At 44.4% G+C, this 17,193-nt stretch overlaps 1 long non-coding RNA gene across 1 annotated transcript in view; it reads right to left on the reverse strand.

The window, feature by feature from the left end:
- Positions 1–12,010: 12,010 nt before the first annotated feature.
- Positions 12,011–17,193, reverse strand: part of LOC143818237 (uncharacterized) — an 83,632-nt gene continuing 78,449 nt past the window's right edge. The window contains exon 3 of the long non-coding RNA XR_013224407.1: positions 12,011–12,117. This is a non-coding gene — a long non-coding RNA (uncharacterized LOC143818237). The remainder of the gene's footprint in view (positions 12,118–17,193) is intronic.

A 17,193-nucleotide genomic window follows, 5' to 3' on the forward strand; every position in this document is an offset into this window, starting at 1 on the left:
CAGTATCCTTTTCTATTCTGTCTATCTAGATTAGTAGTGGCCTCCTTTGCTAAAATCTGTTTTCATTTCTGTGTATGTCATTTCCCTCTCCACTCACAGTCAATATTTGTGGGGGGCTATCTTTCCTTTTGGGATTTTCTCTGAGGCTAGATAGCTTTCTATTTCCATCTTTAGGGGTAGTTAGTTCTCAGGCTGTGACGAGGTGTCTAGGGAGTGACAGGAACATCCCACGGCTACTGCTAGTGTTAGGATTAGGAACTGCGGTCAGTACAGATACCACCTCCTCAGAGCTCGTCCCATGTTGCTCCTTAACCACCAGGTCATAACAGTACAGCTGGCCCACAATGTGTTGAATGCATCTCAAAAGAGGGGGAAAAAAAGTTCTGAGCCATTTTTTTTTTCTTTGCAGTCTGTTTGGTCTTTTTTTTCCCCTTAACCTCTGGGTGGTTCAGGATTCTGGTGCTGACATGGATATTCAGGGTTTGTTCTCTCGTGTGGATCAACTCGCTGCAAGGGTACAGAGTATCCAAGATTGTGTTTTTCAGACTCCGGTTTTAGAACCTAGAATTCCTACTCCTGATTTGTTTTTTGGGGATAGATCCAAATTTTTGAATTTCAAAAATAACTGCAGATTGTTTTTTGCTTTGAGACCCCGTTCCTCTGGTGACCCCATTCAGCAGGTGAAGATTGTTATTTCTCTGCTGCGTGGAGACATGCAGCACTGGGCATTCTCCCTTGAGTCAGGAAATCCTGCATTGCTCAATGTAGACGCATTTTTTCAAGCGCTCGGTTTGCTGTATGACGAATTTAATTCTGTGGATCAGGCAGAAAAAACCTTGCTGGCTCTGTGTCAGGGTCAGGAAGCGGCAGAAGTATACTGCCAGAAATTTAGAAAGTGGTCTGTGCTCACAAAATGGAATGAGTATGCCCTTGCAGCAATTTTCAGAAAGGGTCTTTCTGAAGCCCTTAAGGATGTTATGGTGGGGTTCCCCACGCCTGCTGGTTTGAACGAATCGATGTCTTTGGCCATTCAGATTGATCGGCGCCTGCGCGAGCGCAAGGTGGTGCACCATATGGCGTTGTCCTCTGAGCAGAGTCCTGAGCCTATGCAGTGTGATAGGATTTTGACTAGAGCAGAACGGCAGGAATTCAGACAGCAGAATAGGCTGTGTTTTTACTGTGGTGATTCTGCTCATGCTATTTCTGATTGCCCTAAGCGTACTAAGAGGGTTGCTGGGTCTGTTGCCATTAGTACTGTACAGCCTAAATTTCTCTTGTCTGTTACCCTGATTTGCTCATTGTCGTCCTTTTCTGTTATGGCATTTGTGGATTCAGGCGCTGCCCTGAACTTAATGGACTTAGAGTTCGCCAGACGCTGTGGTTTTTCCTTGCAGCCTTTGCAGAGCCCTATTCCCTTAAGGGGGATTGATGCTACTCCATTGGTCGAGAATAAACCTGAGTACTGGACACAGTTGACCATGTACATGGCTCCAGCACATCAGGAAGATTGTCGTTTTTTAGTGTTGCATAATTTGCATGATGTTGTTGTGCTGGGTTTTCCATGGTTACAGGTACGTAATCCAGTGCTGGATTGGAAATCTATGTCTGTGACTAGTTGGGGTTGTCAAGGGATACATAGTGATGTTCCTTTGATGTCAATTTCCTCTTCCCCCTCTTCTGAGGTTCTTGAGTTTTTGTCGGATTTCCAGGATATATTTGAGGAGCCCAAGTCCAGCTCCCTTCCTCCTCATAGGGACTGCGATTGTGCTATTAACTTGATTCCTGGCTGTAAGTTCCCTAAGGGCTGACTTTTCAATCTATCTGTGCCAGAGCATGCCGCCATGCGGACTTATGTTAAGGAGTCTTTGGATAAGGGGCATATTCGCCCGTCTTCGTCACCATTGGGAGCGGGATTCTTTTTTGTTGCCAAGAAGGATGGCTCCTTGAGACCCTGTATAGATTATCGCCTTCTCAATAAGATCACGGTCAAATTCCAATACCCTTTACCTTTGCTTTCTGATTTGTTTGCTCGGATTAAGGGGGCTAGTTGGTTTACTAAGATTGACCTTCGAGGGGCGTATAATCTTGTTCTTATTAAACAGGGTGACGAATGGAAAACAGCATTTAATACGCCCGAAGGCCACCACCTTGTGATGCCATTCGGGCTCTCTAATGCTCCATCTGTGTTTCAGTCCTTTATGCATGATATCTTCCGGAATTATCTTGATAAATTCATGATTGTATATTTGGATGATATTTTGTTTTTTTCCGATGATTGGGAGTCTCATGTGAAACAGGTCAGGATGGTATTTCAGATCCTTCGTGCTAATGCGTTGTTTGTGAAGGGGTCTAAGTGCCTTTTTGGAGTTCAGAAGGTTTCTTTTTTGGGTTTCATTTTTTCTCCCTCGGCTATTGAAATGGATCCTGTTAAGGTCCAGGCCATTCATGACTGGATTCAACCCACATCTGTGAAGAGCCTTCGGAAATTTTTGGGCTTTGCTAATTTTTATCGCCGTTTCATTGCTAACTTTTCCAGTGTGGTTTGACGAAGAAGAGCGCTGATGTAACGAATTGGTCCTCTGCGGCTGTTGAGGCCTTTCAGGAGCTTAAACGTCGTTTTACTTCTGCCCCTGTGTTGCGTCAGCCGGATGTTTCTCTCCCTTTTCAGGTTGAGGTTGACGCTTCTGAGATTGGGGCAGGGGCCGTTTTGTCTCAGAGAAGTTCTGATGGCTCTTTGATGAAACCGTGTGCCTTCTTCTCCAGAAAGTTTTCGCCTGCTGAGCGTAATTATGATGTCGGTAATCGGGAGTTGTTGGCTATGAAGTGGGCTTTCGAGGAGTGGCGACATTGGCTTGAGGGAGCCAAGCATCGCGTTGTGGTCTTGACCGATCATAAGAATCTGATTTACCTTGAGTCTGCCAAGCGGTTGAATCCTAGAAAAGCTCGATGGTCCCTGTTTTTCTCCCGTTTTGATTTTGTGGTCTCGTATCTTCCTGGATCTAAGAATGTGAAGGCTGATGCCCTTTCTAGGAGTTTTTTGCCTGATTCTCCGGGAGTCCTTGAGCCGGTTGGTATTCTCAAGGAGGGGGTGATTCTTTCTGCCATCTCCCCTGATTTACGGCGGGTGCTTCGGGAGTTTCAGGCTGATAAGCCTGACCGCTGTCCAGTGGGGAAACTTTGTTCCTGATAGATGGACTAGTAAGGTAATTTCTGAGGTTCATTGTTCAGTGTTGGCTGGTTATCCTGGGATTTTTGGTACCAGAGATTTGGTTGCTAGGTCCTTTTGGTGGCCTTCCTTGTCGCGGGATGTGCGTTCTTTTGTGCAGTCCTGTGGGACTTGTGCCCGGGCCAAGCCTTGCTGTTCCCGTGCTAGTGGGTTGCTTTTGCCTTTGCCAGTCCCTGAGAGGCCCTGGACGCATATTTCCATGTTTTTTATTTCAGATCTTCCCGTTTCCCAGAAGATGTCTGTCATCTGGGTGGTTTGTGACTGATTTTCTAAGATGGTCCATTTGGTACCTTTGCCCAAGTTGCCTTCCTCCTCTGATTTGGTTCCATTATTTTTTCAGCATGTGGTTCGTTTGCATGGCATTCCGGAGAATATTGTGTCTGACAGAGGTTCCCAGTTTGTTTCTAGGTTTTGGCGGTCCTTTTGTGCTAAAATGGGCATTTATTTGTCTTTTTCTTCAGCATTTCATCCTCAGACAAATGGCCAAACTGAGCGAACTAATCAGACCTTGGAGACCTATTTGAGATGCTTTGTGTCTGCTGATCAGGATGATTGGGTGACCTTCTTGCCGTTGGCCAAGTTTGCCCTGAATAAACGGGCTAGTTCGGCTACCTTGGTTTTGCCTTTTTTTTGTAATTTTGGTTTTCATCCTCGTTTTTCTTCAGGGCAGGTTGAGCCTTCTGACTGTCCTGGTGTGGATTCTGTGGTGGACAGGTTACAGCACATTTGGACTCATGTGGTGGACAATTTGACGTTGTCTCAGGAAAAGGCTCAGCGTTTTGCTAACCGTCGTCGGTGTGTTGGTCCCCGGCTTCGTGTTGGGGATTTAGTCTGGTTATCTTCTCGCCATGTTCCGATGAAGGTTTCTTCCCCTAAGTTCAAGCCTCGCTTTATTGGTCCTTATAAGATTTCTGAAATTATCAATCCGGTATCTTTTCGTTTGGCCCTTCCAGCTTCTTTTTCCATCCATAATGTTTTCCATAGATCTTTGATATGTGGTGCCCGTGGTTCCCTCTGTTGATCCTCCTGCTCCGGTGTTGGTTGAGGGGGAGTTGGAATATGTGGTGGAGAAGATTTTGGATTCTCGTTTTTCGAGGCGGAAGATTCAGTATTTGGTCAAGTGGAAGGGTTATGGCCAGGAGGATAATTCTTGGGTTGTTGCCTCCGATGTCCATGCTGCCGATTTGGTTCGTGCTTTTCACTTGGCTCGCCCTGATCGGCCTGGGGCCTCTGGCAAGGGTTCGGTGACCCCTCCTCAAGGGGGGGTACTGTTGTGAATTCCGTTCTTGGGCTCCCTCCGGTGGTTGTAAATGGCACTTTTGTGAATTCTGCCCTTGGGCTTCCTCCGGTAGTTTTAAGTGGAACTGCTGCTCCTTGGGTTTTGCATTAGCAGCTGCTTCCACTGATCGTCTCTCCTGGCTCTGCTATTTAGCCTGGCTCCGGTCTTCAGTCAGTGCCAGCTGTCAATGTTTCTTGGTTGGATTCAGATCTCTCCTTGGATTTCTCTGATGGCCTGTCCGTTTCAGCAAAGATAAGTCCTTGCTTGTTCTTTTGGTTGTCCATTTGCTGTGGACTTAATCGCTCAGCTCATGTTATGTTTTTTCTTGTCCAGCTTGTCAGTATGATATATTCAGCTTAGCTGGAAGCTCTGGGGAAGCAGATTTGCCCTCCACACCGTGAGTCGGTGTGATTATTTTTGTAAACTCTGTGTGGATTTTTAGCTTTTAATACTGACCGCACAGTATTCCTTCCTGTTCTGTCTATCTAGTTAGTATTGGACTCAATTGCTAAATCCTGTTTTCATTCTGTGTATGTCATTTCCCTCTCCACTCACAGTCAATATTTGTGGGGGGCTATCTTTCTTTTGGGGATTCTCTCTGAGGCAAGATAGCTTTCTGTTTCCATCTTTAGGGGTAGTTAGTTCTCAGGCTGTGACGAGGTGTCTAGGGAGTAACAGGAGCATCCCACGGCTACTTCTAGTGTTGGTGTTAGGGTCAGGAACTGCGGTCAGTACAGATACCACCTCCTCAGAGCTCGTCCCATGTTGCTCCTTAACCACCAGGTCATAACAGCAGCGTGTGCGCGTAGCCTAAACCTCTTACTGATCTTAGACATAAGGGGGCAGATCCATTGAAGCCTTTATTAAATTGAAAGTGTTTGATGTCCCAGATTTATTCCAACTAGATCTCCAAAAGCCATTCATTGTAGAGGTGGATGCTTCAGAGGTCGCGAAGGGGCTGTTTTGTCTCAAGTTCCCCAAACTCTGAAGACCTTGAAGCCATTTTCATTTTGCTCTAGGAAATTTTGTCTGCTGGAATTATGACGAGCTGCTCGTTGTCAAACTAGCTTTTGTAAAATGGAGACATCTTTTGGATTGAGCAATTTATCAGGTCACTGCTGTGATGGATCATAAAAATGTATGTTATATTGAATCTGCTAAACGTTTATGCACAAGAGAGAACAGATGACCCTTATTTTTTTCTAGATTATAATTTTCTATCACATTCAGGTACCAAGAAAGTTACGGATGACGCTTTAGCACACAGCTTTCATTCAATTCAGTTTCTCCCCTAGAACCAGCATTCTCCATTCTTCCTCAATGTATTGTGGTTTCTATGGTATCCTCGGAGTTGAAAGCAAGAGATCCGTGAAGTTCAGTCATTGACTCCTTCCGTTACTCCAGAGTCCAAATTTTTAGTGCCCATGTATCTAAGATTGAATCCGTCTTTAGTGAGCATCCTGGGGTCACAGCTACGCATAACGCCATTGCTAGACTCTTTTGGTGGCCATCCATGCTTAATGATATTAAAGATTTTGCATCCACTTGTGATGTTTGTGTCAGTTACAGAAAGACCTGAACTCATTTGTCCATGGAATTCAGTACACATTTGCCTTTGCCTGGAGGGAAAACTGTTATTTCAGTGGTTGTTCATCAGTTCAGCAAACATGCACATTTTCTTCCTTTATCGGAGTTACTGAATGCTGAAACACTTTTCAGGTTTTTTATCAATTATGTGGTGAGATTGCTTGGAATCCCTTTGAACATTGTATCTGATAATGGGTGGTGCAATTTGTCTCCAAGTTCTGAAGAGCGTTTTGTTAGAAATTGGGGACTGTTTTGTCATTTTCCTCTGCTTGCCACCCTGACACCAATGGTCAGAGAAATTAATCATTGCAACAAATTTTAAGGTTTTCGTTGCGGCACAATCGAGAGAACCAGCGTGCGAGAATCTCGGCTTTCTTTTTTGTAATTATGGATTTCATTCACATTTTAGTGAATTCTCTAAAAAGAGTTTTAAGTGTCCTGGAGTAGACGCTGCTATACAGAAACTCTGAAGGGAAGCTCAAAAGAATATTGGGATGGCTCAGCTTGACCAGAGACGAAAGACTATTAGGAAACGTTAGGCAGGTCCATATTCAAAGTATGTGAAAAGGTTTGTCTGTCATCCAAAAATATTAATTTAAAAGTGCCATCAACAAAGTTATTTGACCCTTTTGAGATTTTTTATAGTTAAACTTGTAGCCTTTAGATTAAAACTGCGTTCCCTAGATCACTGCTATAGGATTTTTTCCCTTCAGCTTTGTCTCTCTCAATCCCACCTCCTCTGGTTTCTGTTAATGAAAGTTTACAGTACAATGTACAAAAGATTGTTGATTCTCGAAAAGTCAGTAATTTCCTCCAGTAACTCATCAATTGATATTGATAAGGACTGGAGCAGAGATTCTGGGTGACAGCTCGAGCAGTGAAGACTGATCATCATCATAAGTTTCCTGGGAAGCCTGGGGGTCCGATCCCCCTGCAATAAAAGAAGTGGAACTGTTATGATCCCACCAATCACTGTGTTGTATGGATACTGTGACCAACAGCTCTGTCGCCCTTTGGAATCGAGGGCTTGCCGAGTGACGATTGTGAGTGACAGCTCGACCACCGAAACTGAGACAGAGGTGTGAGTATTGTGAATGACAGCTTAGCTGTCCTATCTGGCGGAGTCTGTGGGATATCCAGGTGTCATCCGTTCTGGGTGAATTTAAGGCTATTTAGCATACTGACAATGGTCCAACCACGTCATCTGCTGGTGTAGGTCCACTGTGTTTTATCAAGACCAAAGTCAGCACAGCCGTCTACCAGGAAATTGTAGCGCACTTCATGCTTCCCTCTGCTGACAAGCTTTTTGGAGATGGAAATGTCATTCTCCAGCAGGACTTGGCCCCTGTCCACGCTGCCAAAAGTACCAATACCTGGTTTACAAACAACAGTATCAGTGTGCTTGATTGGCCAGCAAACTCGCCTGACGCAACAATGCAGACGAGCTGAAGGCTGCTATCAAAGCAACCTGGGCTTCCACAACACCTCAGCAGTGTCACAGACTGATCGTCTCCATGCTACACCGCTTTGATGCAGTAATTTGATGCAAAAAGCCCTGACCAAGTATTGAGTGCATTTACTGAACATACATTTCAGTAGGCCAACATATCGGATTTTAAAATCATTTTTTCAAGCTGGTGTGATAAAGTATTCTAATGTACTGAGTAATGACTTTTGGGTTTTCATTGGTTGTAAGCCATAGTCATCAACATTAACAGAAATAAACACTTGAAATAGATCACTCGGGTTTGTAATGACTCTATATATGAGTTTCACTGATTGTAATGAAGAACTGAAATAAATTAACTTTTTGATGATATTCTAATTTTTTGAGAAGCACCTGTATATCCTTGGTCAAAAAGTAAACCTATTTCCAAGGAAACTGGTGATCCAAAGGCAGAGCGCCAGTGTACCTTACCCACATGGTAAACAAATGTCATATTGCGAACAAAGAAAACAGATGACAACTGTTACAGGTGGTAACGGACTACTGTTTGTTTCTCACAAGGAGACCCATAGCAAGGCACGTCACTTTTGCTAAAAGTGGCAGTCTTTTTTGGAGTGTCTCAAATTAGTTCAGCTGACTGAAGCACTAGAGACACAGAAAGCAACACGTATCGAGGTCTGGCAGGTTATTCCCCACTCAGCTAATCCTCATTCTGTGAAGCATCTCTACATTCTAACAGATTTCACATCTATACACAAGTAGGCATAGATTTTTTTATGTAGGATTCAATGCATCAATCATAGCGGGTAATTACTTAGATTATATTTTTGAACTGTTACTGGTGGCTGCATGATTGGGTCTTCCCAGGGTAAAGATGTTTTGCATAAAATAATAAGCCAAGCACATCGCCAAATGGTGCCCGGGAGGGTTCATGAACCATGAAACCACAAAACTGTGTCCCCAAATGAGGTAGACAACAAAGAGGTTGATGGAGACTGCAGGCTTCTGAAGTGCTGGAAAACCAGGAAAATGAAATGCAGACATAAAAAGTCTGTGCCAAAGAGAAGCTATGACTAGAAAACAGGAGGACAGTACAGAAAAAAAAAACATTTACCAATAATAAACGTCAATAAAGTACTAATTGGGAAAAAAGACCACTCTCCATCTTCCATCCAAGGAAGTGGTTCGGAAGATGGACCAGATTGCCCATGGCTGGAACAAAGATTGCAGCCTAGCTGAAAGTTAAGTCGTCGCCTCAATTATTTGGGCCTTCCAGGTGGCACTCCCTGACACAAATGTCTGCGGCAGAAGACATAAAGACGTAGAGTCCAGTCCAGGTGGGGCAGGGAGGACACCTACAGTAGAAATAAATCACAAAAAAGACGCAATGAAAATATCAGCTGCCTGCAAGTGACCAGGAGGGGAACCTGACAGTTGGCCATGTCAAGAGAGAGAGTGGCTTAAGGTGGGAATAAAAAGGAGGAACAAACACCTAAAAAAAACAATGAGGGCCCTCTAAGTACTAGGCCAGTCTGATGTCTTGAGATGCGAGCAGGGTCACCCGTCTGATGACCTCATGATTGTGGAGTCACCAGCACACCACTGCAGCAACAGCTTCAGGGAACAGGTGAATGGTGGAGATATAGGGTCTGAAGGAAGGTACACTACTGTGGAGTGCAGTGGGTCCTTCCACAGGTGATGTCTACTTTCTAATTACACTAGGCTAAAAACTGAGCTGGCTAGTGTCCTAAAAAGGGGAAGAAGCCACCAGGCAGAGCCAACACTTAATTTTTTCACCTGTGGTCAAGCCTCCTAGTGGCAGGCGGTACACCGGTCATCCTGTGTTCCCCAAAGCTAACAGAGAGACACATACAATTACCGTATATACTCGAGTATAAGCCGAGATTTTCAGCCCACTTTTTTGGGCTGAAAGTAACCCTCTCGGCTTATACTCGAGTCATCCCCAGGGGTCGGCAGCGGAGGGGGAACGGCAGCTGTGTAATTATAATCACCTGCTCCTGGCGCGGTCCCTGCAAGTCTTTTCCCCGGCGCCGGCAGCTTCTTCCTGTAGTGAGCGGTTACATGGTACCGCTCATTACAGCAATGAATATGCACCCGACTCCACTCCCATAGGGGTGGAGCTGCATATTCATTACTGTAATGAGCGGTACCATGTGACCGCTCACTACAGGAGGAAGCTGCCAGCGCCTGGGAACAGACGTGCAGCGACGGCGCCAGGAGCAGGTGAGTATGACGGGGGCAGTGCGCGATATTCACCTGCTCCTCGTTCCACCGTCGGCGCCGCTGCGTCTTCCGCTTCCTCTGCAATGACGCTCAGGTCAGAGGGCGCGATGACGCGATTAGTACGCGCCACCCTCTGCCTGAATGTCGGTGCAGAGGACGGGAAGACACAGCAGCGGTCGTCGGTGGAACGCAGAACAGGTGAATACTGCAAGTGCCGGGGGCCTGAGAGGTGAGTATGTGATTTTTTTAATTTTGTTTAAACGCAGCAACAGCATATGGGGCAAATATCTGTATGGAGCATCTTATGGGGCCACGTGCAGCATTATATGGGGCATACCTTGGTTAATGAAATCCATCTTGTGGTTGTTTAATCTTAATTTGTAGTTTTGAGTTAATTATATGTTTGTGCTTCGGGGCGGCCTGTGGAGGGGTCTTCATGTGGTGATCTGCTTAGCTATTCATAATGGAAACTGCTGACAGGTCACTGATCCCTCAGTGACCTGCCACCCTGATCCCTCAGTGACCTGCCCCCATGACTCCTCAGTGACCTGCCCCATGACCCCTCAGTGACCTGCCCCATGACCCCTCAGTGACCTGCCCACCTGATCCCGCACTGACCTGCCCCCTGATCCCTCAGTGACCTGCCTGTTATGATCCTAGTGGTAGAGGATCTCAGAAGTTCCAGCTAAGTCCGCAAACACAAAAACCAGCTCATAGGGAGGTGGTAACTTGGCTGACCGTATATCTAATCCTAGCACAACAACTAGAAGTAGCAGGGGAACGTACCTACGTTGATTCTAGACGTCTCGCACCAGCCGGAGAACTAACTAACCCTTTCAGAGAAAATAAGACCTCACTTGCCTCAAGAGAAAGGACCCCAAAGTTATAATACAAGCCCCCAACAAATAATAACGGTGAGGTAAGAAGAAAAGACAAACGTAAGAATGAACTAGATTTAGCAAAGAGAGGCCCACTAATTAATAGCAGAAAATAGGAAGGAGACTTATACGGTCAGCAAAAACCCTACAAAAATATCCACGCTGAATATCCAAGAACCCCCGCACCGACTAACGGTGTGGGGGGAGAATATCAGCCCCCTAGAGCTTCCAGCAAAAATCAGGAATCACATTATGAACAAGCTGGAACAAAATAGAAGCAAGCGAATAAACAAAAATAAGAAAGCAGGACTTAGCTTATCTTGCAAAGAACAGGAGACCAGGAGACAGGAGCAAACAGACATAGACTGACTACATCGATTCCAGGCACTAGACTGAGTTTCCAGGAAGTCTAAATAGGAACACCCAAGGCCTAACGAACCAGGTGAGTACCAACCTGGAGAAAGATGATCCAAGTGTAATACCGCTAGTGACCACAAGAGGGAGCCAAGAAATATAGTTCACAACACCTGCCCCCTGATCCCTCAGTGACCTGCCCACCTGATCCCTCACTGACCTGCCCCGATCCCTCAGTGACCTGCCTCCCTGATTCCTCAGTGACCTGCCCCCCTAATCCCTCAGTGACCTGCCCCCCTGGTCCCTCAGTGACCTGCCCACCTGATCCCTCAGTGACCTGCCCCCCTGATCACTCAGTGACCTGCTCCCCTGATCCCTCAGTGACCTGACCCCCTGATCCCTCAGTGACCTGCCCCCCCTGATCTCTCAGTGACCTGCCCCCTAGTTTGCATAATGAATATCTGTATATACAGTAGAAAAAAAAACTTCTGCAGGCGGGTGATAGCCGTGGCAGGCGCCATCTTGCTGGAGAAGAAAAAAGTTCTCCTCCAAGATGGAGCCATCTGCGCCTGCGCAGTAGCAGCTCTCAGCTATCTCCGAGACATTACAGATATTCATTATGCAAACTAGGGGGCAGGTCAGTGAGAAATCAGTGACCTGTCAGCAGGCTGCATTGTGAATATCTAATCAGAGCACCACATGAAGCCCCCCAGAGGCCGCCAAGGAGCACGAGCATATCATTAACTCCAAACTGAGAATAAAGATTACACAAGAACCACAAGACGGATTGACGGATATGACCAGGTGTCATAGTAATCAGAATAATGGTGCCAAATCTACCATGCTATCCTTCATGCTCCACATCCTGCTATGTCTCTGTTTGCCTTGGAGTTGGTTTTCATTGCAAAAGTGGCTGCACCTATTGTTTTCCATTTAATATGCAACTGGGTTTAAAAACATGTAAAACAAACACACACAAATATAAACCTTACCTTCTGGTGGGACAGAAAAGGCCGGACCTCCAGGCTCAGACACATGCTGCGGCATGGGATCACCTTCAGGTCTGGCTCTGCCGCTGCCAAACAGAACACGAAGCAGAGGGCTGAAGGACAGAAAACATGTGAAATACAGTTACTAACATTTGCTACGTGTCTAATTTACATCAGCAGCATTCCTGAAATCCCTTTTTTTTTGCGTATTAAAACGTTTTAACATTCCGCAGAAAATTTTTAATAAAACGTACAAACCTTTTTACCTTAGAATGGACCACTTCAGTTCTGAAGTGACTTTGCGGGGCCTAATTTTCAGAGAACCCACTAGCGAGACCACATTTTAAATATGGCACCTTTCAAGGTATTCACAACCACCTTCAAACATTTGTTATCCCTTCAAGTCCTTCACAAAGTGAAGGAAAAAATGAAAAATGATATTTTTCTTTTAGTAAAATGTTACCATAGCCTTATATTTTCATTTTCCCAAGGGTAACAGCAGAATGTGTGGTGCACTTTCTCCTGCTTATGCCCGACATGTAGTCAGAAACTACTGTTTGGGCAAACCATAGGGCTCAGAAGAAAAGTACGGCTACTTGACTTTTGAAGCGCAATTTTGGCCAAAATGCTTTAAGGGTGCCATGTAACATTGGAGAAGCCCTGAGGGTGCCAAAACAGCGGAAACCCACTGCAAGTGAAGCCATTTTGGAAATTACACCGCCCCCCCCCCCCCCCCCCCCCCAGTTACGACTGTAACAATTATGACCGCACAGGTGTTTCCCAGAAATCAGCATGCAATTTATGCTGCAGAGTGAGAGTTGCTAATGTGTCATTGTATTAATCCAATACGTGACCACTTGTATGTAAAATTATTGTGTCATGCACCAATAAATACATAAATCATCCCAAATAAAAAGTGCAATTAAAGACAATATGTTAAAATTATTTTTGTTGAAAATATTAAAGCATAAACAAATAATATAAACATAATATAAACAAAATATAGCTGATAAAATTGAGCACAATATAATGGTATGATAGGACACCAACCAAAATATATCATCAGCCACCATCCATATGTGACATATCCCTGCACTATTTACCACTTGCGCAAAATTTAGATAGAAATAATTAATTAAACAGTGCAAAAGTAAAAAATATAATATATATATATATATATATATATATGTGATGTGAAAAATAAGAAATAAATAATTCATCCCAAAAAAACCTTTGAAGTGCACTAATTAATACAGTATATATAAAAAATATGTGAAGGATGCAAAAATCACAAATCTAATATATAAAGCTGAATGTGTGTGTGTGTGTATGTATGTATGTATGTATGTATGTCCGGGATTGGCATCTGAACCGTCGCAGCTACAGCCACAAAATTTTGCACAGTCACACGTCTGGACCCCGAGAGCGTCATAGGCTATGTTGTGAGGTGAAATTTTAACCCCGCGCTTTCCAATTCACCAAACAATTTTGCCCCTATCGACATAATGGGGAAAAAGTGAAAGGAAAAGTGTTGGAGGCGTCGCAGCTACAGGCACAAAATTTTGCACAGTCACACGTCTGGACCCTGAGAGCATCAAAGCTATGTTGTGAGGTGAAATTTTAACCCCGCGCTTTCCAATTCACCAAACAATTTTGCCCCTATCTACATAATGGGGAAAAAATGAAAGGAAAAGTGTTGGAGGCAAATTAACAGCTGCCAGATGTGAACAAGGGGGACTTAAAGAATGACAGCGATGGCGCCAAAGAGTATATACTGTACAGTTGCTAAGGTGGGGCCCCAACATGGGATAATCACCACACCACCACGGGGATATGAACACACACACAAAATGCGCCACATACTACCACGTGCTCGAACACATATACCACCCTCAGCGCACATTTCACCACACATACACCAACCTCGCCACATAAAAGTAGAAACACAAAAGTCGCCGCTCAAAACTCGCCACGCGCAAAACTCTCTACATGCAAAACTCGCCACACGTGCAAAACTCACCTCATGGAAAACTCGCCACACGCAAAACTTGCACACGCAGAAAAATTGCCACACGCAGAAAAATTGCCACATGCACAAAAGTTGCAACACATGCAAAAGTTGCCTCACACAAAACTTGCACATACTCAAAAGGCACCACACATAAAACTCGCCACGCGCAAAACTCGCCATGCGCAAAACTTGCTGCACACAACGCTAACCTGTCACATGCAACTCGACACACAAAAAGTTGCTACACGCATGTCGCCACACAAAACTCATCTCACAAAAGTCCCTACATGCATGTCGCCACACGCAACTCAACACACACAACTTGACACACGAAACTCGCCCTAAAACACACACAAGTCTGGTATTATCCTTCAAAAATAAAAATCTGCTTAATAAGCAGACAAACTACAAGAGCAACAAATGTACCATATAGGAATCCGGCAGCTGTCAGTCACATGACCAGTCTATTATGTGTATGTGTGAGCTAATATATACTGCCAGGGGGTGGGCTTACTGTTGGCTGGGGATTTATCAGGCTGCCATTTTAGCTTACAAATACTGAGGTAAAAATACTGACCAAATAACGTGTGAACGAGGTCTAATACAGGAGGAGATGACATACAGATATATACTATATACAGGAGGAGATGACACACAGGTATATACTATTTACAGGGGAGATGACACACAGGTATATACTATATACAGGAGGAGATGACACACAGATATATACTATATACAGGAGAGATGACACACAGGTATATACTATATAGAGGAGGAGATGACATACAGGTACATACTACATACAGGACGAGATGACATACAGGTATATACTATATACAGGAGGAGATGACACACAGGTATATACTATATACAGGAGCAGATTACCTACAGGTATATAGTATATACAGGAGGAGATGACATACAGGTATATGCTATGTATAGGAGGAGATGACATACAGGTATATACTATATACAGGAGGAGATGACACACAGATATATACTATATATAGGCGAGATGACACACAGGTATATACTATATACAGGAGATTACATACAGGTATATCTAATATATAAAGCTGAATGTGTGTATGTATGTATGTGTGTATGTCCGGGATTGGCATCTGCACCGTCGCAGCTACAGCCACAAAATTTTGCACAGTCACACGTCTGGACCCCGAGAGCGTCATAGGCTATGTTGTGAGGTGAAATTTTAACCCCGCGCGTTCCAATTCACCAAACAATTTTGCCCCTATCTACATAATGGGGAAAAAGTGAAGGGAAAAGTGTTGGAGGAAAATTGACAGCTGCCAGATGTGAACAATGAGGACTTAAAGAATGAGAGCGATGGCGCCAAAGGGTATATACCGTACAGTTGCTAAGGTGGGGCCCCGACATGGGATACTCACCACACACGGGGATATGAACACAAACACAAAATGCGCCACACACTACCACGTGCTTGAACACATATACGACCCTCAGCACACATTTCACCACACACACACCAACCTCGCCACATAAAAGTCGAAACACAAAAGTCACCACTCAAAACTCGCAACGCGCAAAACTCGCTACATGCAAAACTCGCCATATGCAAAACTAGGCTCACGCAAAACTCGCCACACGTGCAAAACTCACCTCATGGAAAACTCACCTCATGCAAAACTTGCACACACAGAAAAATTGCCACATGTACAAAAGTTGCACCACATGCAAAAGTTGCCTCACACAAAACTTGCACATACTCAAAACGCACCACACATAAAACTCGCCACGCGCAAAACTCGCCATGCACAAATCTTGCTGCACACAACTTGCTACACTAACCTGTCACATGCAACTCGACACACAAAATGTTGCTACACGCATGTCGCCACACAAAACTCATCTCACAAAAGTCGCTACATGCATGTCGCCACACGCAACTCAACACACACAACTTGACACATGAAACTCGCCCTAAAACACACACAAGTCTGGTATTATCCTTCAAAAATAAAAATCTGATTAATAAGCAGACAAACTACAAGAGCAACAAATGTACCATATAGGAAATACGGCAGCTGTCAGTCACATGACCTGTCTATTATGTGTATGTGTAAGCTAATATATACTGCCAGGGGGTGGGCTTCCTGTTGGCTGGGGATTTATCAGGCTGCCAATAGCAACCAATCACAGCTCAGCTTCTATTTTGCTACAGTTAATTAACCTGAGCTCTGATTGGTTAATATAGGCAACAAAGACATTCTCAGTATAACAAAGCTAATATATGTTGTGAAATGCTTCTATTAGCTTAGTTTTTGCCTTTTAATAATTACATTTCTATCTATTTGTTTTGTGGTTTTTGTGTGCAGAATACATTTTTGTTAACACATTCTATTTTGCTAACAGCAGTCATTAACCCGGGCGAAGCCGGGTAGTACAGCTAGTACAAAATATATATATAAATGTTTGATGACATCAAAACACTAGTATTGCACAATATATATTGCAACACACCCTAACCACCAAAAATTTAAAGTGCTAATAGTGCTATGAAAAATCTTTTGTATGAAATACCAGACCTATAAGGTGCAAAAATATAAAAAAAAACAATATTATTGTACACTGCAATGGGTGCTGCTTGTGCGCCCTCTTACGCCAACCTGTTCCTGGGGCTGTGGAAGAAGGAGCTTTTCTCTATCGATGCCATGGATCGGGTGGTGTTTTGGACCCGTTTTATTGATGACATATTTTTTATCTGGCGTGGCACTTCGGTTGAGCTTTTAGAATTTATTGAGTTTTTAAGGCTATGTTCACACTTTGCGGGTTTTGCCACGGATCCGCAGCGGATTTGACACTGCGGATCCGCAGCAGTTTTCCATGCAGGGTACAGTACAATGTTACCCTATGGAAAACAAAACCCGCTGTGCCCACGCTGCGGATTTCCACGGGAAAACCCGCGCGGCTTTTCTGCGGAAAAAAAGAAGGAGCATGTCACTTAGAAATAGAAATGCATTGATCCACTCACTTTCCGCACGGGGCTGTGCCCACATTGCGGGAAGTTAAGCGGATAATGTGCCGATGGTACCCGGGGTGGAGGAGAGGAGACTCTCCTCCAGGCCCTGGGAACCATATTTTGGTGTAAAAAAAAGAATTAAAATAAAAAATAGTGCTATACTCACCTCTCAGCGTC

This window comes from Ranitomeya variabilis, chromosome 3 (genome assembly GCF_051348905.1).
Source record: "Ranitomeya variabilis isolate aRanVar5 chromosome 3, aRanVar5.hap1, whole genome shotgun sequence".
Taxonomy (NCBI): domain Eukaryota; kingdom Metazoa; phylum Chordata; class Amphibia; order Anura; family Dendrobatidae; genus Ranitomeya; species Ranitomeya variabilis.